Source organism: Lithobates pipiens, unplaced genomic scaffold (assembly GCF_037356315.1).
Source record: "Lithobates pipiens isolate NorthernLeopardFrog02 unplaced genomic scaffold, aLitPip1_a1.2 Scaffold_51, whole genome shotgun sequence".
NCBI classification, from domain to species: Eukaryota; Metazoa; Chordata; class Amphibia; order Anura; family Ranidae; genus Lithobates; species Lithobates pipiens.
Genome location: NW_027507874.1, coordinates 1,765,297 through 1,789,332, shown reverse-complemented (window position 1 = coordinate 1,789,332; position 24,036 = coordinate 1,765,297). Strand labels below are relative to the sequence as shown.

Below are 24,036 nucleotides of genomic sequence, written 5' to 3'. Positions count from 1 at the left end.
AGCCATCAATGTCAGAGGCTTAATGTTGTGAACTAGTGGTCCCGTTTGATGGTGCACGGTTGAGCATGAAATAAGATGACGGCCTATTTAAATGCTGAGGAACCCCATTCTGCGGAGAATGGAAAGCAGCGCATCATTATAAATGTGAACGGCATCAGCCAGCTGAACGTGTCGGCTGAGCCATCAATGTCAGAGGCTTAAAGCAGAGAAATAGTGGTCCCGTTTGATGGTGCACGGTTGAGCATGAAATAAGATGACGGCCTATTTAAATGCTGAGGAACCCCATTCTGCGGAGAATGGAAAGCAGCACATTATAAATGTGAACAGCATCAGCCAGCTGAACGTGTCGGCTGAACCATCAATATCAGAGGCTTAAAGTTGTGAACTAGTGGTCCCGTTTGATGGTGCACGGTCGAGCATAATGAAAAGGGACTATTTAATTGCTGAGGAACCTCATTCTGCGGAGAATGGAAAGCAGCACATCATTATAAATGTGAACGGCATTAGCCAGCTGAACGTGTCGGCTGAACCATCAATGTCAGAGGCTTAAAGCGTATAAATAGTGGTCCAGTTTGATGGGGCACGGTCGAGCATGATATAAGATGATGGCCTATTTAAATGCTGAGGAACCCCATTCTGCGGAGAATGGAAAGCAACACATCATTATAAATGTGAACGGTATCAGCCAGCTGAACGTGTCGGCTGAGCCATCAATGTCAGAGGCTTAATGTTGTGAACTAGTGGTCCCGTTTGATGGTGCACGGTCGAGCATGAAATAAGATGACGGCTTATTTAAATGCTGAGGAACCCCATTCTGCGGAGAATGGAAAGCAGCACATCATTATAAATGTGAACAGCATTAGCCAGCTGAACGTGTCGGCTGAGCCATCAATGTCAGAGGCTTAAAGCGTATAAATAGTGGTCCTGTTTGATGGTGCACGGTTGAGCATGAAATAAGATGACGGCCTATTTAAATGCTGAGGAACCCCATTCTGTGGAGAATGGAAAGCAGCGCATCATTATAAATGTGAAAAGCATCAGCCAGCTGAACGTGTCGGCTGAACCATCAATATCAGAGGCTTAAAGTTGTGAACTAGTGGTCCCGTTTGATGGTGCACGGTCAAGCATGAAATAAGATGACGGCCTATTTAAATGCTGAGGAACCCCATTCTGCGGAGAATGGAAAGCAGCACATTATAAATGTGAACAGCATCAGCCAGCTGAACGTGTCGGCTGAACCATCAATATCAGAGGCTTAAAGTTGTGAACTAGTGGTCCCGTTTGATGGTGCACGGTCGAGCATAATGAAAAGGGACTATTTAATTGCTGAGGAACCTCATTCTGCGGAGAATGGAAAGCAGCACATCATTATAAATGTGAACGGCATTAGCCAGCTGAACGTGTCGGCTGAACCATCAATGTCAGAGGCTTAAAGCGTATAAATAGTGGTCCAGTTTGATGGGGCACGGTCGAGCATGATATAAGATGATGGCCTATTTAAATGCTGAGGAACCCCATTCTGCGGAGAATGGAAAGCAACACATCATTATAAATGTGAACGGTATCAGCCAGCTGAACGTGTCGGCTGAGCCATCAATGTCAGAGGCTTAATGTTGTGAACTAGTGGTCCCGTTTGATGGTGCACGGTTGAGCATGAAATAAGATGACGGCCTATTTAAATGCTGAGGAACCCCATTCTGCGGAGAATGGAAAGCAGCGCATCATTATAAATGTGAACGGCATCAGCCAGCTGAACGTGTCGGCTGAGCCATCAATGTCAGAGGCTTAAAGCAGAGAAATAGTGGTCCCGTTTTATGGTGCACGGTTGAGCATGAAATAAGATGACGGCCTATTTAAATGCTGAGGAACCCCATTCTGCGGAGAATGGAAAGCAGCACATTATAAATGTGAACAGCATCAGCCAGCTGAACGTGTCGGCTGAACCATCAATATCAGAGGCTTAAAGTTGTGAACTAGTGGTCCCGTTTGATGGTGCACGGTCGAGCATAATGAAAAGGGACTATTTAATTGCTGAGGAACCTCATTCTGCGGAGAATGGAAAGCAGCACATCATTATAAATGTGAACGGCATTAGCCAGCTGAACGTGTCGGCTGAACCATCAATGTCAGAGGCTTAAAGCGTATAAATAGTGGTCCAGTTTGATGGGGCACGGTCGAGCATGATATAAGATGATGGCCTATTTAAATGCTGAGGAACCCCATTCTGCGGAGAATGGAAAGCAACACATCATTATAAATGTGAACGGTATCAGCCAGCTGAACGTGTCGGCTGAGCCATCAATGTCAGAGGCTTAATGTTGTGAACTAGTGGTCCCGTTTGATGGTGCACGGTCGAGCATGAAATAAGATGACGGCTTATTTAAATGCTGAGGAACCCCATTCTGCGGAGAATGGAAAGCAGCACATCATTATAAATGTGAACAGCATTAGCCAGCTGAACGTGTCGGCTGAGCCATCAATGTCAGAGGCTTAAAGCGTATAAATAGTGGTCCTGTTTGATGGTGCACGGTTGAGCATGAAATAAGATGACGGCCTATTTAAATGCTGAGGAACCCCATTCTGTGGAGAATGGAAAGCAGCGCATCATTATAAATGTGAAAAGCATCAGCCAGCTGAACGTGTCGGCTGAACCATCAATATCAGAGGCTTAAAGTTGTGAACTAGTGGTCCCGTTTGATGGTGCACGGTCAAGCATGAAATAAGATGACGGCCTATTTAAATGCTGAGGAACCCCATTCTGCGGAGAATGGAAAGCAGCGCATCATTATAAATGTGAAAAGCATCAGCCAGCTGAACGTGTCGGCTGAGCCATCAATGTCAGAGGCTTAAATTGTATAAATAGTGGTCCTGTTTGATGGTGCACGGTTGAGCATGAAATAAGATGACGGCCTATTTAAATGCTGAGGAACTCCATTCTGCGGAGAATGGAAAGCAGCACATTATAAATGTGAACAGCATCAGCCAGCTGAACGTGTCGGCTGAGCCATCCATATCAGAGGCTTAAATCTGGGAACTAGTGGTCCCGTTTGATGGTGCACGGTCGAGCATAATGAAAAGGGACTATTTAATTGCTGAGGAAACCCATTCTGCGGAGATTGGAAAGCAGCACATCATTATAAATGTGAACAGCATCAGCCAGCTGAACGTGTCGGCTGAACCATCAATGTCAGAGGCTTAAAGTTGTGAACTAGTGGTCCCTTTTGATGGTGCACGGTCGAGCATGAAATAAGATGACGGCCTATTTAAATGCTGAGGAACCCCATTCTGCGGAGAATGGAAAGCAGCGCATCATTATAAATGTGAACGGTATCAGCCAGCTGAACGTGTCGGCTGAGCCATCAATGTCAGAGGCTCAAAGCGGAGAACTAGTGGTCACGTTTGATGGTGCACGGTCGAGCATGAATTAAGATGACGGCCTATTTAAATGCTGAGGAACCCCATTCTGCGGAGAATGGAAAGCAGCACATCATTATAAATGTGAACGGTATCAGCCAGCTGAACGTGTCGGCTGAGCCATCAATGTCAGAGGCTTAAAGCAGAGAAATAGTGGTCCCGTTTGATGGTGCACGGTTGAGCATGAAATAAGATGACGGCCTATTTAAATGCTGAGGAACCCCATTCTGCGGAGAATGGAAAGCAGCGCATCATTATAAATGTGAACGGCATCAGCCAGCTGAACGTGTCGGCTGAGCCATCCATATCAGAGGCTTAAATCTGGGAACTAGTGGTCACGTTTGATGGTGCATGCTCGAGCATAATGAAAAGGGACTATTTAATTGCTGAGGAACCCCATTCTGCGGAGAATGGAAAGCAGCACATTATAAATGTGAACAGCATCAGCCAGCTGAACGTGTCAGCTGAACCATCAATGTCAGAGGCTTAAAGCAGAGAAATAGTGGTCCCGTTTGATGGTGCACGGTCGAGCATGAAATAAGATGACGGCTTATTTAAATGCTGAGGAACCCCATTCTGCGGAGAATGGAAAGCAGCACATCATTATAAATGTGAACGGCATTAGCCAGCTGAACGTGTCGGCTGAACCATCAATGTCAGAGGCTTAAAGTTGTGAACTAGTGGTCCCGTTTGATGGTGCACGGTTGAGCATGAAATAAGATGACGGCCTATTTAAATGCTGAGGAACCCCATTCTGCGGAGAATGGAAAGCAGCACATTATAAATGTGAACAGCATCAGCCAGCTGAACGTGTCGGCTGAGCCATCAATGTCAGAGGCTTAAAGCGTATAAATAGTGGTCCTGTTTGATGGTGCACGGTTGAGCATGAAATAAGATGACGGCCTATTTAAATGCTGAGGAACCCCATTCTGCGGAGAATGGAAAGCAGCACATTATAAATGTGAACAGCATCAGCCAGCTGAACGTGTTGGCTGAACCATCAATATCAGAGGCTTAAAGTTGTGAACTAGTGGTCCCGTTTGATGGTGCACGGTCGAGCATGAAATAAGATGACGGCCTATTTAAATGCTGAGGAAACCCATTCTGCGGAGAATGGAAAGCAGCACATTATAAATGTGAACGGTATCAGCCAGCTGAACGTGTCGGCTGAGCCATCAATGTCAGAGGCTTAAAGCAGAGAAATAGTGGTCCCGTTTGATGGTGCACGGTTGAGCATGAAATAAGATGACGGCCTATTTAAATGCTGAGGAACCCCATTCTGCGGAGAATGGAAAGCAGCACATTATAAATGTGAACAGCATCAGCCAGCTGAACGTGTCGGCTGAGCCATCCATATCAGAGGCTTAAATCTGGGAACTAGTGGTCACGTTTGATGGTGCATGCTCGAGCATAATGAAAAGGGACTATTTAATTGCTGAGGAACCCCATTCTGCGGAGAATGGAAAGCAGCACATCATTATAAATGTGAACAGCATTAGCCAGCTGAACGTGTCGGCTGAACCATCAATGTCAGAGGCTTAAAGTTGTGAACTAGTGGTCCCGTTTGATGGTGCACGATTGAGCATGAAATAAGATGACGGCCTATTTAAATGCTGAGGAACCCCATTCTGCGGAGAATGGAAAGCAGCACATTATAAATGTGAACGGCATCAGCCAGCTGAACGTGTCGGCTGAGCCATCAATGTCAGAGGCTTAAAGCGTATAAATAGTGGTCCTGTTTGATGGTGCACGGTTGAGCATGAAATAAGATGACGGCCTATTTAAATGCTGAGGAACCCCATTCTGCGGAGAATGGAAAGCAGCACATTATAAATGTGAACGGCATCAGCCAGCTGAACGTGTCGGCTGAGCCATCCATATCAGAGGCTTAAATCTGGGAACTAGTGGTCACGTTTGATGGTGCATGCTCGAGCATAATGAAAAGGGACTATTTAAATGCTGAGGAACCCCATTCTGCGGAGAATGGAAAGCAGCACATTATAAATGTGAACAGCATCAGCCAGCTGAACGTGTCGGCTGAGCCATCAATGTCAGAGGCTCAAAGCGGAGAACTAGTGGTCACGTTTGATGGTGCACGGTCGAGCATGAATTAAGATGACGGCCTATTTAAATGCTGAGGAACCCCATTCTGCGGAGAATGGAAAGCAGCACATCATTATAAATGTGAACAGCATCAGCCAGCTGAACGTGTCGGCTGAGCCATCCATATCAGAGGCTTAAATCTGGGAACTAGTGGTCACGTTTGATGGTGCATGCTCGAGCATAATGAAAAGGGACTATTTAATTGCTGAGGAACCCCATTCTGCGGAGAATGGAAAGCAGCACATTATAAATGTGAACAGCATCAGCCAGCTGAACGTGTCGGCTGAACCATCAATATCAGAGGCCTAAAGTTGTGAACCCCTCAAGTTTATTATACCAGTCATTAGATGTCTCTTTCAAGCAAGGAGGCTAATTGCTCAACAATGGCACTCACACTCGGGCCCGTCAGTTGAAACTTGGCTAGCAACCATAAAAACGACAATTGGTAATGAGAGGGTCTTTTTTATTAAACAAGGTAATAATTAGAAGTTTATGAGTCTATGGGGGCCTTGCTTGCGGAAGTTGGGGATCCCACCTTAAGTAGACAGGCTGTAATAGTTTCTGCCACAAAAAACAGATTCTTCCTATGGGTGCCTGGCTTTTTCTTTCCTTTCCTTTTTTTTTCTTTTTCTTCTTATTATTGCTTTTCTCTTTTGTGCTGCGTTGGTTCTCCCCCCTTCTATGGCTCTCCTGTTGGCCTCTTCACGATTCTTTCGGTAATCAGTGAGTGAGATTGCCATAGAGCTGGGGAGGGGGGAGAGGAAAGTTAGATTTAAATCAGGTATATGATGTGATCCTATGGAGACGTCGGGGGGGGGATTGGGTAGGGAGAGGGGGGAGGAAAATAAAATATAGGTATTAGACGTTAGGGTACTAGGTATAGTCATTGTGTCTACCCCGAGAACACCAATGGTGTTGAGGTTTCCGCTTATCTTATTGTCACTTATTTTTAAATGTTATGAATTTTTTATGTGATCACAAGGAATCTTTGAAAGGAAAAAAAAAAAAGCTACGTAATTAAATACGCCACGATGATGTGGAACCGTGAATGAGACACAAATGAGCTGCAAGGTGAATCAAGTCTCCTGCATAAGATCACTGATATGGCAAAAAAAAAAAAAAAAGAAGAGTTTCCTTCACTGGAAAGGGGGGGTTCAAGCTCAACCCCTAAAAAACAACCCCACACCATAATTCCCCTCCACCAAATTATTTGGTCCAGTGCACAAAGCAAGGTCCATAAAGACATAGATGAGCTAGTTTGGGGTGGAGGAACTTGACTGGTCTGCACAGAGTCCTGGCTTCAGCCTGATAGAACACCTTTGGGATGATTTAGAGCAGAGACTGTAAGCCAGGCCTTCTCGTTCAAAATCAGCGCTTGACCTCACAAATGCATTTCTGGAAGAATGGTCAGACATTCCCATAGACACACTCCTAAACCTTGTAGACAGCCTTCCCAGAAGAGTTGAAGCTGTTATAGCTGCAAAGGGTGGGCCAACTTAATATTGAACCCTACAGACCAAGACTGGGGATGTCATTAAAGTTCATGTGCGTGTAAAGGCAGGTGTCCCAATACTTTTGGTAATATAGTGTTCCTATTTCTCATTTATTTTTTTAATATATTAAATAATGACAAACTAAGCCTATAAATATATATTTTTTTCCATGGACAGGAGCCTACCGTTTTGTCTCTGCGCCGATGGCATCTGACCTCCTTTCACCTGGTGGCTCTCCCTTGTATTTTCCTCTGTAATTAAAATTCACATGTTGATAACTTGGCTCCTTATTCAAAAATTATTTTGATTCTAATTTTTACTACTTGTGTATATAGCCAGGGTGGAGCTTAGACAAAGATTTAAAGTGCCCAATAGCCCAGACATACAAATAAAAGTGATTAAAGAGTTAGAAAAAATATTTTCCAAGGTAGTTTTGCTAAAAACTAAATTTTATAAGCTATGATGTAATTCACATCATCTTACCAATGTAGCAATAAGACTGATCATGTTAAAGATAATACTAATATCCGCATGTCGTATATATAGAGTAGTGTATGGGGGAGAATAGTCTTTAATTGGCAAAACTGGAGTTTAAAGCACTTTATGGGCTGTTTGTTTTCTGTTTGTTTTTGTTTACTCACCTGATCCACCAGAAAATGCCACTCCCCCATGTCCAGCGGTGGACTGTTCCTGACGTCATCACGTCCAGAGCAGGTCTATGGGCATAATGACATCAGGAACAGTCCACTGCACAAAACCGATTGACTGCGGGGGGGATTGGGGGTTGGGCAGGGGCCAAAGAGACTGGTCTTGCACTGGGAGGATTAGGTGATAATATCTCAGCTCTCCAAATCCTTAGACAAAAATGAGTCATTAACCCATACACTGCAGGGTAAAAAAAAGAAAAAATTGTCCGGAATTCTTCTTTGACAGAATTCTTCTTCTTCTTCCCTCGGGAGGAAGTGGAATACCGGGGTTATGGCTGCAGCAATATGTCATAACCCTGGTATTGTTTGTTTGAGCCGGCAATTCTCTAACTGATAAAAGTGGTTTGAGAAGTGTATTTGCCCCTGGATCACTTTTAGAAGCGGTGGTGTAGCCCCCCCCCTCCCTTACCGGTGGTTCTTGCCCCGAGAATCGATCAAGCAGTTGCGGCGACTGGTAATAAAGACGATCAGAGGAAAGATGGCCTAGGAGGTCTGGTGCAATGTCATGACGTCACTTCCTGTACCGGTCCAATGTAAACAAGGCCATTTTTTTTTTTTTAAAGCATTAGATCAATGTTTTTTTTTTTTGTTTGTTTTTTTATTAAATGCTTTACATTATACAGAATAGATGTGGGGTCTTATTGACATCACGTCTCTCCACAAAGAAGACCTGTCACTGCTTATTTCTATCACAAGGGATGTTTACATTTCCTGTGATGGGAATAAAAGTGGTCATAGCTAAAATTTAAAGGGACAGAGTGAAAATAAATAAAATGTAATAGAGGATATAGTAAAAAGGAAAAAAAAATTTAATCTCTCCGGTCACCCCATGCCTGTATACGTATCACGACCACCAGTGGCGGCTGGTGTTTTTTGTTTATTTTGGGGGAGCAGTAAACACCCGCCCCTGACACCCACATATGTAAGCTGTGTTCAAACCAAACATGTGAGGTATCGCCGCGAACAGCAGAGCAGGAGCAATTATTCAAGCACTGGATCCCCTCTGTAACACTAAGCTGGTAAGCTTTAGATTAAAAAAATTAAATAAAAAATTAAAGTGTATATTTACCAGAAAATCAACTGCACATATACCGTGTGACATACAAAGAGTGGACAATTACCATTTTATTCTGTAGGATCTCTGCTAAAAATATATTATATAATGTTTGGGGGTTCATAGCAATTTTCTAGCAAAAAATACAGATTTTTACATACATGAGAGAAGTGTCAGAATTGGCCCGGTAGGAAAACGGTAAAAAAAAAAAAAAAAAAGACCAACGTTTTAAAACATTGACCAATATATACCATCTGGATACACAGCTGGGGTCTCAGACAGGTCATCCTTCCTGGATTCCTCTTCCTCTGGAAGGCTGGGGGCCGGAGATAGCTGTTCAGGTGACCCAAAGTATTCTGACTCTTCTGCAGAAAAGAGCGGGAAAATGAAAATAATGTAGCCCTACTCATTCACATGGGGGGGGGGGGGGGCTGGTGCAGGATCCGGGGCTCCCTTTCTTGAAGGGGGCTTCCATATTCCGTTCTGATAAATAGTTACACATAGAAATGTACTGTTCTGACTTACAAACAAATTTGACATAAGAACAAACCTACAGTCCCTAAATTATTCGTAACTCAGGGACCGCCTGTAGTGAATGAACCTTTTTCAAAGTCGGACTGACACAAGTCGGACCAGTTAGGACGGCTCTCATAGGGAATCATTATTTTTGAGATGTCATGCGACTCTCACAGTCAGAGCACATGTTGGACCAGTGTAAACGGGGCCTAAATTGAATTCATTTTCTTATTCCCAACTGATTTTGTTGGTTGGGACGGGCACATACAAATTAAACGAATGGTCTCTCAAATTAAACCACAAAACAAAAAGAATCTTATTAGAATATTTATGCTATGCCCACTGGAAATAAAAATGGATGGATCTGAATCAAATGGGATCATTTGTTATGTGGTTACGTTATTTTGGATGTTTCAAACATGTTCAAAAGGCCCAAACTATCGTGTCATCCAAACAAAACAAATAAATACAATTGATTGTTTTCATTATAATTTATTTTGGATTCTTTGACATTCATTACTATTGTGATTCGGAGATTCGGATACCTCCAAATCTGCGAATAACACAAATTTTGAAACGAATCGCACATGTCTACAACTAACACTACATCAGATATCAGCTACAAAATGATGTATATCTATCAAAGTGTAAATAAAGCCAAGAACAAAAATGTAATATTTTGCAGCTTGCCAAACCTTGAATGTGGTGGCTGCACTGGTTTTATTTTAGTCTTTTTTTTACCTTTTATATTCACCTGGTGATCCTGCCAGTAACACACTTCCTGTCCTAGGATGACAACATTGTCAGCACTGTATGTATGGAAGGGAACCATTGTTACTCTAGGACAGGAAGTGTGTTAGGACTACATTACACCACCTCTGCTCTTCCTTTCTATTAGGGCATTGGGGTTCTGTAGTCCACAGAGAGAACTGGGAATGCTGCTAACTGATAAGAGTGCAACACAGGCAGAGAGCACAGGAAATTAAATGATTTCTAGCAGAATCAACAGGTATTTATCTACATTTAACGAATGGGTATAACAAAATGCTGTCAATGGTAAACACCATGCTGGCAAACATTAGCTTATAGTCCTCAGGCAGCCGGAGGCAGTGCAGATCCTCCATATAGCAGTCCTGGTGTAGAAAAGACTATGGCGCTCTTTTTGGAGCTTACCAATTCTGTCAGTGCTCAAGTGGGCGCCCTCCAACCCCGTCATGACCTCTTCGCCAACGACCAAAAGCAACTCTTCCTCGTATTCTATTAGTTTAAGATCCATGGGGGTACTGCCCCCAGTGCCACGGGGGTATTTTTTATGAGCGGCTAGTTTAGTCCTGAGATACCTGGAATTACAAAACACAATATTAAAGTGAAAAGCGGACCAAACTGTTTTTGTTTACCTTTGGAAAGAATTTAGAAGAGTTCTACCTCTTCTAAATCTCCCCAGTGGGCACACAGATGCGAAAGCGATATGCCCATCGGGGAGATTTTTCCACAATTCCTACCCTGGTAACAAGACAGGAAGTGACGGTAAACCTTGTAAACCAATGGGAACCAACAAATCCCAGTAAACCAATGGGGGCACAGTCAGCTATAAAACGAAGAACAAATTGGTTGAAATTAGAACCTACCTTTTGATATCTGACAGGCGTTTCTTGCAGTGGTGCACCGTCCTGCCGTAATGGCTGACTGCATTAACTGCCGAAACCACGGTCTGCCACAGGTACTTTTTTTGCGCAAATGATATTTTCTGAGACTGAGCCCCGTACAGACTCGTCCAGTTATCCATCACTGTGTGGACAAGGACACAATTCTCCTCATGGGAGAATCTGATGTTCCTCAAGCCACCACCTAACTTTTTCGGTGGACCAGCCTCATCTTCATCATCCTCACTGCTAAGAGTGGCAGAAGCTAGAGCTCGCTTCCGGCCACCTGTTCCTGCACGAGTGCTGCTTTTCCCCATTAGCGCTGCTCTCCTTTTAAACAGGCTCCTATGAGGGGTATGGTGGGTAGCGGGAGGGGAGTGATCTGGAAAACTTCTCCCGGATGTGGAGGGATCAGACGACAGTTCAGCATTCTGGAAAACTGGATGGACATTCGGGGTGATGGGGTTCTCTTCTGAAGAATCAAATGTGCCGTCATCTTCCAATTCACCCTCTGGAGAGATAATGGGTCGTTTCTCCCAGTTATTCCTCATGTAATGTACATCTGAAGGAAATAAGTATTGCATTTTGTTACAGCCTTTAGTAAATTTGGATCATGCCAATACAAGTCACTGAAACAAATTTTTATTAAATATATGAGCAAGAGACAACTGCATCCCATTCTATGGGATCTAACTTTGGCATTTGGAGCATACACAACATTCTGTAAGAATTATTATGCTGCTGTAAAAACAGATAATTTTTTTCCCTTCATTGTATGACCTTTTTAAAGTTGGCAGTTTAGCTTTTTGGTTTGCTAATCCCCCTTAACCCCCACCGCTGGCAACAATAGAAACCAGCTTCTTCTAACATTTTGCACCCATGAATTGGTGGCAATGCTTTTTATTATTTTTTGTTAGGATATGATCTGGTGTCTGAAAGGCCACTGGTCCCTTCCAATGAAATTCAGTCTATTATTCCCTCTTCCTGATGGTATTGGTCACACATTGTCATAGATCTCTGTGTACAGCTGTAGGAAATGGTATACCTGACATCTGGTGGCAGCAATGGGGGTGACGCTAAGCCCTTAACATTGATCGGATGACCTTGTCAACTTAGCTGTTCCTGGAACCTTCTCTAAGTCTCTCTAAATCTGTGGCAGCAATAGAAGTGATGTTCACCCCTTATGACTGTTCAGATAATCTGGTCCACTTACCTGTCTCCAGAACCTTCTTTAAGGATCTCTAAATCTGTGGCAACAATGGGAGTGATGTTCATCCCTTACGAATGATCAGATGACCTGATCCACTTACCTGTTCCTGGGTCCTTCTCTAAGGATCTCTAAATCTGTGGCAGCAATGGGAGTCATGTTTGCCCCTTTACTTTACCTTTTGGTCTACTTACTTGTTCCTGGAACCTTGAGAGAACTTTAAGGCTGTCTAAATCTGTGGCAACAATGGGAGTGATATTCACCCCTTATGAATATTCCCCTGGAGCCTCCATTGTCTACCGGAATCTGGATATTCAGATGGGCTCTACGTATATTAGTACTGGTAGACCTGTTCGGGATAAATCCCGACTGGTCAGAGTGGATAAGCTTATGAATACACCTTTTTAAGCGTGTTGCCAGTATTTTTGCTAAAATCTTTACATCAGTACATAAAAGCGAAATCGGGCGATACGAAGCAGGATCCATAGGGTCTTTTCCCTCCTTGGGGACAACCACTATGGTGGCTTCCAACATTGATGAAGGCAACGTCCCAAGCACCAGAGCCTGACTCAGTGTCTCCAGCAGTTCTGGCAACAGAACCTCGCCATATCTTTTATAAACCTCAATGGGTATCCCGTCAGGTCCTGGTGATTTTAGGTTAGGCATCTCGGCCACAGCTTTACGAAGTTCATCAATAGTTATTGGAGCCTCCATAGTCATAGAGTCTTCTACTGATAAAGTTGGTATGCTTATATTCTCCATAAAGACGGCAGTCGTTCCCCCCCCTCTCCCCCCTTATGAGATTTATATAGAGAACTATAGTAGTGATGGAATATATTATTAATAATGGTAGGTTCAGAAGTAATCTCTCCCTGTAGAGTCCTGACCACTAGTACCATTGAAGGGGCAGTGTTTACTTTAACCAGTAAAGACAGTAAACGGCCCACTTTTTCTCCTTCCCCAAAGTTCTCTTGTCTCAGGAATATGCGTCTATTATCTATCTTTCTCCTAATGGTCGTCTTATTCTCTTGCTGCTTTTCTAACCATACCTTCTGTGTGAATGGGATTGGATTGGTAATATATTGCTGTTCTGCCACTAACACGGTCTTCCTAGCTTCCTCCTCCCCATTCTTCATCTCAGCTTTGTTTAAGGGAACTCTTAAGGCGTCAGCATACCAAGACTTTTTGGATAGTTTCATGTTCCCAACTTTGTGGGAACAGTTTGGAGATGGCCCCTTCCTGTTCCAACATGACTGCCCACCAGTGCACAAAGCAAGGTCCATAAAGACATGGATGAGTAAGTTTTGAGGTGGAAGAACTTGACTGGCCTGCACAGAGTCCTGACCTCAACCCGATAGAACATCCATGTCTCTATTGACCTTGTTTTGTGCACTGGTGCATAGTCATGTTGGAACAGGAAGGGGCCATCCCCAAACGGTTCCTACAAAGTTGGGAGCATGAAATTGTCCAAAATGTTTTGGTATGTTGACGCCTTAAGAGTTCCCTTCACTGGGAATCATGTTTCTACAAACATTTCAATAGTCTTTACCTATTAATTTCGGGGTCCTCCTCATCTTCTTCAGTTTTGTTTGGTCTTTTCCAATTAACCAGTAAGCCTAAAGTGTACTTTTGCTTTGCCCATGCACATCTAAGCAACGGGTACTCTTTAATGCTGCCCTTCCCAGCAACACATTTGTATCTTCCCTTTGTTTCTATGCTGCACCGCACAGTGATTGGGATTGAAAAAAAGAAGCCATGTGCAAGCTTCGCTTTGCTCTAGTTGGAGCTTATACAAGGCTGGAGACTCACTCCCAGTCCTGATGGGACAGCACTCTGCCACTCACTGAGCACCAGCAATGTCCCATGAAAGGAAGGGCATGTGCTCCATGGTACCCAGAAGTACCAGGTACTTTTTTTCACTCCTAGCTGCTAAATATAGCAATGGGAGAACAAAGGCAAGATGAGTTTGTGCTGCTGAGGAGAAGTTACAGAAGAGTGCTTAGAAGCCTATAGACAAGCATTAAAGTGGTTGTAAACCCTTACAAACCACTTTAACCTACAGGTAAGCCTAGATTAAGGCTTACCTGTAGGTCCAAGAAATATCTCCTAAACCGTGTAGGTTTAGGAGATATTTACTAAAAGACAGTCACAGCTGTCTACGGCGCATGCACCGTAGACAGCTACGTGCAGGCGCACTATCGCTGTTAGCAGCATGCAGCTGCTAACAGCGATATGCCGTTAGTGGCGTCTCCCGTGCGCATGCGCGGGAGTGACGTCATCACTGTTGCGGCGCTGTGAGTGGCCGGAGCAGCGATACCCGGAAGAAGTTGGACGCTCCGGACTACAGGGGACAGCGGCGACATCGCTGGCTTCTGTGTCAGGTAAGTGACATATAATGGACTACTACTAATTTTTACTTTTTGCTATAATAAATATCCCCCCAAAAATATAAAAAAAACATTTTTTTCCCTCAGTTTAGGCCGATTTGTATTCTTCTACATATTTTTGGTAAAAAAAAAAAAAATCGCAATAAGCGTGTATTGATTGGTTTGCACAAAAATGATAGCATCTACAAAATAGGGGATAGTTTCATGGCATTTTTATTAATAATAATTTTTATTTTTTTACTAGTAATGGCGGTGATCAGCGATTTTTATCGTGACTGTGATATTTTGGTGGACACTTTTGACACATTTTTGGGACCATTGGCATTAATACAGCGATCAATGCTATAAAATTGCATTGATTACTGTAACAATGTCACTGGCAGTGAAGGGGTTAGCCACTAGGTGGCAGTGTAGGGGTTAAGTGTTCCTAGGGGCGTGTTTCTAACTGTATGGGGGCGTGGCTGTGTGTGACACCATACTGATCGCTGCTCCGGATGACATGGAGCAGACGATCAGTTTCCTGTCACTAGGCAGAACGGGGAGATGCTGTTTACATCGGCATCCCCGTTCCTGAGCTCTGTGACACGATTGTGGGTATCCCCGCGGCAATCGAATCCGCGGGACCCGCAACCACGGTCACGGAGCTCTCGGCAGGCATGCGCACGGCAGGCAATTCAAAGTAATGTATGGGTACGTTACTTTGCCCAGCCGTGCCATTCTGCCGATGTATATTTACAGGAGCCAGTCGGGAACCGGTTAAAGTGATTGTAAAGGTTATTTTTTTTTTTAATGTTACATGTTATGCTTAATGCAATTGGTTTAGCACAGAGCAGCCAAGATCCTCCTCTTCTCAGGTCCCTCTTTGCTGCTCCTGACCCCTCCCTCCTATAGAGTGCCCCCTCAGCCAGCAGCTCCCTATGGGGGTACCCGAGATAAGTCAGAGCTTTGTGTATCTATTCAGACATGGAGCCCCAGCCTGGCCCCACCCCTTTTCTCCCCTGATTGGCTTTGATTGCCAGCCATGGGAACCAATGTCCGCGCTGCTGTGTCTCAGCCAATCAGCCGGAGTGTCCCGGATGGCTTAGATTCTCATGGGCATCGCTGGACAGAGGGGGCTCAGATAAGTATTAGGGGGTGCGGGGAGGCTGCTATACACAATTTCAATATTGTATGATTGCAGTGTGTTCAGATGTCCCCAGTCTTGAGAGGGCAGCAAGGTGTGGTATAGCCATGAAAGCCAGGCTCTAAATACAGGAAAAAGAACCTATTACCCCTGGGAACCACTTTCAAGAAAGGGAGGTTGTGCACTTGTCTGTTAGTTTAGATGCATTTTAAAAGCCTCCGTGTCAGGGGACTCAGTGGTACCGTGAAAAGTGTGGGTCTTCACCCCGGCAGAACGGGGACTCGGAAAGTGTGTTCCTGTATATTATGGGGATAATAACAAAGAATGGTGAAAGCAGCATGCTTGCTCTTCTGAACATAAAAATGGAGCAGATGCTGCTCCTAATTAACGAAGTAGTGAAAGCCGCTTTGATTAATAAGAACAATCAGAGGGAAGCATGAGCTAATCCAGTAGTCTCCAAAGTGCAGCCCTGGGGCAGGATGTGGCTCTTTGCATGTCTCTATCCAGGGGCCCTATTCAATCCACAATTGACACTAATGATGAGGCACCATTGCCTCCCATTGACACCAGTGGTGGGGCACTATCAATACCAAATATACCATTGATAGGGTGCTATTTCTCTCACTGATATCAACAATGGCATTCTATTATTGCCACTGGTACCAGCAATGGGGCACTATTCCTTCCAGTGATACCAACAATGGGACACCATTATTCCCACTATTACTTCCACTGAAGCTGGGGCATTTTCTATTTCCACTGGCCTCTCTAAACTCTGAAGGACAGTAAACTGGCCCTGTATTAATAAAGTTAGGAGACCCCTGAACTAAAGATCTCCTCATCGTACAGCATAATGCTTTTTCAAAAAAACTTTTTTTAGTCCGAGTCATTTTCTTCAAAGGAAATAGCTAATTGTTCCGCAAAGATATACAGAAGGGAAAAAAAGGTGACTAATTGAGTCAGCTTTCCCTTTACTTCTCATTGCTTTTCTAACACTTTATCTGAAAAATATAACACTGAATAGCAGTAGTTAATAAAAAAAAGATATATATTTGTATTTGTATTTCCTCAATACAGATGGATCTAAAGAAGATATGAGGACAATCAGTTTGCTTCCCGTGGACAGCGCACTGGGCACCGCTAGCCCAGCTAACATCCACTAACCACAGAGAAACTCAGAACACAGCTGCTTCTCCACAGCTTCCATCTACCAATCAGATGACAACTCCTGGTACTTATGAGGACAGCATCGTTTCTACTTTAACTAATGTGGTTTCCAAAGTTGAACGCCTGAATGCGCAGAGCAGAAAAGAAATAAACAGGAGTCACAGACTTTTAAATAACATCCATACAGATCTTTTGCTCTTGAAAGAAGAACTTAAAGTGCACAGAGAGCAACAGACAGCGCAATCGGAAAAGATGGTAAAACTGCTCGAGGAAAGCAATGCTCTGAAAAAGATAAAACTGCAACTTATGCAGGAAAAAATTGATCTCATGCGAGGACAGGTTCCGTCTACGTCCAGCTCGACATTGGAAACTCCTGCTCCTTCCCCTGTCAAGGAGTCCACATCACCATCGCTGCCAACACAAATGTCCACAAACTTACCTTAGTCCAATCCTTCTCCTGTAGGATCTCTGTCTGCTAGAGAGATGCAGTTCTGACTTATCAAGGACAACCCATCTCTTTAAAGAGCACTTTGTACACGAGGGATGTAGCACTGACCAGAGCTTAGCACATCTCTTGAAGGAGCACTTTCTACCATAGGGATGTAGCACTGACCAGAGCCCAACCCATCTCTTGAAGGAGTACTTTCTACCATAGGGATGTAGCACTGACCAGAGCCCAACCCATCTCTTGAAGGAGTACTTTCTACCAGAGGGATATAGCACTGACCAGAGCCCAACCCATCTCTTGAAGGAGCACTTTCTACCATAGGGATGTAGCACTGACCAGAGCCCAACCCATCTCTTGAAGGAGTACTTTCTACCAGAGGGATATAGCACTGACCAGAGCCCAACCCATCTCTTGAAGGAGTACTTTCTACCAGAGGGATATAGCACTGACCAGAGCCCAACCCATCTCTTGAAGGAGCACTTTCTACCATAACGATGTAGCACTGACCAGAGCCCAACCCATCTCTTGAAGGAGCACTTTCTACCATAGGGATGTAGCACTGACCAGAGCCCAACCCATCTCTTGAAGGAGCACTTTCTACCATAGGGATGTAGCACTGACCAGAGCTCAACCCATCTCTTGAAGGAGTACTTTCTACCAGAGGGATATAGCACTGACCAGAGCCCAACCCATCTCTTGAAGGAGCACTTTCTACCATAACGATGTAGCACTGACCAGAGCCCAACCCATCTCTTGAAGGAGCACTTTCTACCATAGGGATGTAGCACTGACCAGAGCCCAACCCATCTCTTGAAGGAGCACTTTCTACCATAGGGATGTAGCACTGACCAGAGCCCAACCCATCTCTTGAAGGAGCACTTTCTACCATAGGGATGTAGCACTGACCAGAGCTCAACCCATCTCTTGAAGGAGTACTTTCTACCAGAGGGATATAGCACTGACCAGAGCCCAACCCATCTCTTGAAGGAGCACTTTCTACCATAGGGATGTAGCACTGACCAGAGCCCAACCCATCTCTTGAAGGAGCACTTTCTACCATAGGGATGTAGCACTGACCAGAGTCCAACCCAACTCTTGAAGGAGTACTTTCTATCAGAGGGATATAACACTAACCAGAGTCCAACCCAACTCTTGAAGGAGTACTTTCTATCAGAGGGATATAACACTAACCAGAGTCCAACCCATCTCTTGAAGGAGTACTTTCTATCAGAGGGATATAACACTAACCAGAGTCCAACCCATCTCTTGAAGGAGTACTTTCTATCAGAGGGATATAACACTAACCAGAGCCCAACCCATCTCTTGAAGGAGCACTTTCTATCGGAGGGATGTAGCACTAACCAGAGTCCAACACATCTCTCGAAGGAAAGCTGTCTATTAGAGAGATGCAGCACTGAGTTGCAGGAGCCCTATCCATCTTAAGATCAGAGGGATGGAGCACTGACTCAAAGCGGAGTTCCACACAGAATTTTTTTTTCAAAGGTAATACGTTCTATTAAACTATTTAAAACACTATTAAGCCATGCTATTAATGAAATCGCCACTCAATTCCCATTTTTTATAGTACTTACTTTTTATTTCTTCTCTGCAGAGTGCTTCCATCTCTAGTGTGGGCATGTGAAGCCCACTAGCATTCTCTTCCTGTATATGATTGTGCTGGATACCCAGCATGCACCTCCCATTCTTACTTGTGCGCCATTTACACAGGGAACAGGGAAAGGATTATTATGTTGTTGCCATAACAATGGTCGGCGGTGGACGAAGTGGGCTCTCAGCAGCATGCTGAGAGGCAGAGCCAGCTGCTGGTCAAGCATCTGGGTGGATCCTGACATTAAAGTGGGGATCCCTCCATAGTCTGGACCAGCTAAGTGATATCAGCTGACCGCTGACTTTAGCACACTTTAGCTTTGTCCAGTGAATATGGGTCGCAGGAGTGCAGAACTAATTGCACCTTTGTGACCCACAGCGGCAGAAGGGCCAAAAGAGCTTTAATCAAAAGCAAAACATATATAAGGCTCTGCCACAGAAACAGAGACACAGTGACAGCTCACAAATGACATCACTATACATGGATCTCACATAAGCCTTGTTCTGTGCATGTATCATATAAAAAAAACATCTAGAGACCGTTCAATAGATCATAAGAAAGCCACCGCTCCGAGCTCCAATTGCTGCAAAGTCATTGGGTCCCATCCATGCTATATGAAAATATACCACTGAGAAGGAAAGGTTGCACTCTGATGACATCCCTAAGCTAAAATTAGTATATACAGCCATACAAGTGATACAACATATCCCTATATGCAGCCCACCACTGTGTGAGATGGGTATGTGTTGTATATCTTGTATAACTTGAACATTATTCATATCCCTGCGTGGAGTCCAGCAGCCTACTATCTCACATTGTGTGACGGTGCAACTGTTAACACAATAACACAACAACACAAACCACCATACACCTACAGAATACTTACAGGGTTAGGTAGGAAAGGTGCTAGGTTTATCACTTTAAGAAATTCCTAGGTGGCACGAAAATTCCCTTAGAAGTTGTTCTAAGGACCTATGAGGGAGTAATATTCTGACTCCAATTGTTGTGATAGTGATTTATATATTCCTGAATAGGTAGGCAGAAAGGAATGCCTGGTATTCAGTAAATGCAAGTTGGAAGGTGAGTTTGAAATCATTTATTGAGAGTGGCAGCAAATGAAGCCAACACGTTTCGGGGGAACAGAGGCTCCCCCTCCTTCAGGGCTGTTGCTGCATGCTAGTAATTGGGGAAGGGTCCCAAACAGGTATGTTTGTAAAACAAAGATCAGACTTGTGCTTGCAGAGGCTCTTTTGACAGCATTGGCCTTATACCATGAGCAGTGTCTGAAGAACGTAGTCATGGCAGACAAGGGCGTGCCTTTGCCAACTCTAGCTCCATGAGCAGGTCACTTAGTTCTCATAGCTTGCAATGATCCTTAATAGTTATTTTTGGAAGGGTTTGTAGTCTCTTGAATAAAGCAAGTTCTATGACTTCAGAGTGACTATAAGTTTGCTCAAGTCTTGCCCAAGGCCTGGGTACATCACATGTAGTGCTCCTAGTCTCATCACTCATGCACTCCGAGCAGCTTTGAACATTATTTCAGAATTTTCTGGCCTTTCCCAGCTAAGGGTGAATTCTGATAAATCCCAAGCTCTACCTATTGGCCCCCTAACCAAAGCATAGGCAGGCCCCTCATTACCCTTGACATGGGCAACCTCTATCTGATATCTGGGTATGGATATTGCCCCTGGGGTCTCAGAATTTGAAGAAAAAAACCTTTACCATTTACTCTCCCAGCTCAAACTAAAACTGTGAACATGGGACAATTTACCATTATCCCTCATTGGCACGATAAACCTGATCAACATAATCTGCAGGTTCTGGCCCTAAGGACTTAATAAGCAAATTAAGTTCCAACTTCCACCTTGGCAGTAAGGTCGAGATCAGTGATTGATCTGTACAGGCCCTATAGTTTTATGGACAGTCATTAAACTTGGAGAGATTGATATTATTGAGCTATCAATGTCTGGTCTAGTGAACTCACCCTAGCACATCCCCAAAGTAGGGACTTTCCTTTACTTTCAATAGAAGGGACCCAGACCTATCCATCAATGAAACAAAATCTCCCAGCACTGGGTTTTTCCAGACTTTGAAAGAAAATGGACTGAGACCTCTTTCTGCACATAAACAGGAAAGAACCGGGGTGCAAAGATGGATGAGGTTGGTGGTAGGAGGACTACAGATGAGAATACTGAGCTAAGCCTGTTTCCACCAGAAACAAATTACCTGACCAGCTTTGTAGAGGGACTTCATTTTAAAGCGTTTTAGGTGATGCATTTCCTGTTCCTATTGGGAGAAACCTATATCTCTAATGTGTCTTGGAAGATGACCTAGAATTATTTTTTTTACATTTTACTCTATTACAGTAAAGATTTTTTTTTATAAAGCTCATTGTGACATTTTTAAATTTAATTATTAAAAATAGAGTTGTCTGTGGTTTTTTCATTTAAGTCCCCAAACTTTCTTTTTTTTTTTTTATGTTTTGTGTAGCATGTGGAAGTATTAGGCCGCGTACACACGCGCGGACTGTTCGCCCAACTTTGTCCGCTGAACAGTGTTTGGGCGGACAGTCCGCTCGTGTGTGGGCTTTCAGCGGACAGTTTCAGCGGACAGTTTGACGGACAAGGTTTTTCGGAAATTCCGTAAAACTGTCCGCTGAAACCTTGTTTCAGCGAACAGTCCGCTCGTGTGTAGGCTTGTTCGTCAAACAAAGTTGCGCGCATGCTCAGAAAGGATTTTCACGCCGAAAGCTATAATGCAGTGTATAGGACGTCGTATTTTTCGTCCCGTCGTACGTGCCGTTCACGTCATCGCGCACGGTTTCAGCAAACTGTTCGTCCGTCGTGTGTGGCCATGTCCGTCCATGCTAAGTTTGAGCGGACTGTTTGCCGAAACTGTTGGACGGACAAAGTTGGGCGAACAGTCCGCGCGTGTGTACGCGGCCTTAGAACCTTTGCCTGGTGCTATTTGGGTAGCCTTTGGTGATTTCCCTTACATCCTGTGTGGTTACTGAGATGGAAAGTGAGCAAAACTCTTAGACCCCTTTCACACTGGGGCGTTTTTCAGGCGCTTTAGAGTTAAAAAAAAGCGCCTGTAAAGCACTTGAAAGAAGCCTCATCTGCAATCCCAATGTGAAAGCCCAAGTGCTCACAATGTCAGCGCCCGAAAAACGCTCGTAAAGCACCGCTTAAACTAGCAGAGCTTTACCAGCGTTTTTTGAGCGTTATTGGGGTGCTTTTAACCCCTACTAGTGGCCAAATAAAGGGTTAAAAGTGCCCACAAAGCACTGCTGCCAAAAGCGCTTTGCAGGCGCTTTTCAGGCGTTTTGCAGGCGCTTCCCATTGATTTCAATGGGAAGGGGCGGTGTATTCACTGCTTCAAAAGCGCTGCAAAGAAGCTGCTTGCAGGACTTTTTTTGACGCTCTGCCAGCGCAGCGCCTCAAGTGTGAAAGCACTCTGGCTTTCACATTGGGATTGCAGTTGCGGCTTCTTTCAGGCACTTTACAGGTGCTTTTTTTAAAACTAAAGCGCCTGAAAAACGCCCCAGTGTGAAAGGGGTCTTAAACAAGGGTACAGACAATAATTAGGCTAGATTCACACCTTATGCATTTTTAGTGCTTTTTGCATTTTTCAGATTTGCACTACAGAACATGTTCCATATGAAACCATGTTAAATGTACTGTAGTGCAAATCTGCAAAATGCAAAAAGCACTAAAACTGCACAGGTGTGAATCCAGCCTAAACCAGTTTTTTCTATCTTGTCTGTTGAGGGGCACAGGTATTCAGTTACTGTCAAGTTATACTGCCACCTACAGGAGAATTTGGATACTGGCGAAGTATAAAACTAGGTCAGCCTACACTCCTCGTCTTCTTAGCCTGCCTCCGTTTTTTGCCAGTTCTAGGAGGATGGACAATTATTTTTTTTTAGCTCTATTGAGATAAGTCTAATGCCTAGTACACACAATGAGAAAATTGTATGAAATATACTGCTTTCGGAGTGATCGTCCGATAATCTGCTCATTAGTACACAGCTTTTGAAAGCCGATCATGACAGTTCATGCGGAAATATCTGAAGGGACAAACACAAAAATGTTTTTCTTGTATCATAACAGAACGTACGATTTTCGTATAATCAGTACAGAATTTGTCCATGAAAAAGCAGACGACCATGACCACCATGCATGTTCGGAAGTAAAAGAATACATTACGTATCAGGGTTTTTGTAACTTTAGTAACCTATTGGTTTTCGATATGAGACTAGCATCCAAAAAAATGGATGATCAATTGTCCAATATTCTTATTTTGTGTTGCTAACCTTTTTTTTTTCTTCACTTCAGTCAAGATTCATCACTACATTTCTGCTTTCACTGGTCTACATAGCACCTATCAAGATCACTCTTTCCTAACCCTGACTTTGGAGTACTGTATCCAGACCCCGCTGGACTGGACCTGCAGGGATAGCCTAGAATGTGACTTTCAGAGACTGAACTCTGCCTTATGGTGCTTTCCATTGTCCATGTGTGTACTGGTAAAAGTTAGTTGCTTTCCTTGTCCAGAGCCTTGACATGCCTGCAGGCATTGCCCTGTCTGTGAAGATCCACTTGCTGATTAAAGGGGTTATAAAGCTTCAGTTTATATATTTTTTTAAATAACAAACATGTCATACTTACTTTCTTTGTGTAGTTGGTTTTGCACAGAGTGCCCCGATCCTCCTCTTCTGGGGTCCCTCAGCAGAGCTGGTGGCTATTTCTCTTTTTGAGTGCCCCGTCAGAGAAGAGCTCTCCTTCGGGACACCTGTGTGGGTGAGCTCCCGAGTCCTGCCTCTGCTTCTATTCACACAGAAAGCAGGACTCGGCCCCGCCCTCCACGTCATTGAATTTGATTGACAGCAGCGGGAGCCTATGGCTGCTCCGCTATCAATCCATTGAAATCAGGATCAGGACCCAAAACACCGGCTTTTGCTAGCGTGCTCGTCCCCAGCACAAGATAGACAGGGTGCAAAAAAGTCAAATGGGCTGCAGCATTACAGTAGGTTCTTCACTTCAATGTATAGAATGCATTGTTCTAAGCACGGGAAACATGCGCCCCTTCACAGGCATACTATAGACTAGTGATGGCCGAACGGTTCGCCCGGCGGTCGTTTCGCGGCGAATTTCCGACTTTCG

General features: G+C 44.1%; 1 long non-coding RNA gene across 1 annotated transcript in view; it reads left to right on the top strand.

Moving 5' to 3' along the window:
* LOC143957090 (uncharacterized) overlaps positions 1–23,501 on the top strand; it is a 49,233-nt gene extending 25,732 nt beyond the window's left edge. The window contains exons 2-3 of the long non-coding RNA XR_013270055.1: positions 16,725–18,765; positions 23,209–23,501. This is a non-coding gene — a long non-coding RNA (uncharacterized LOC143957090). The remainder of the gene's footprint in view (positions 1–16,724; positions 18,766–23,208) is intronic.
* The last annotated feature ends 535 nt before the right edge of the window (positions 23,502–24,036 follow it).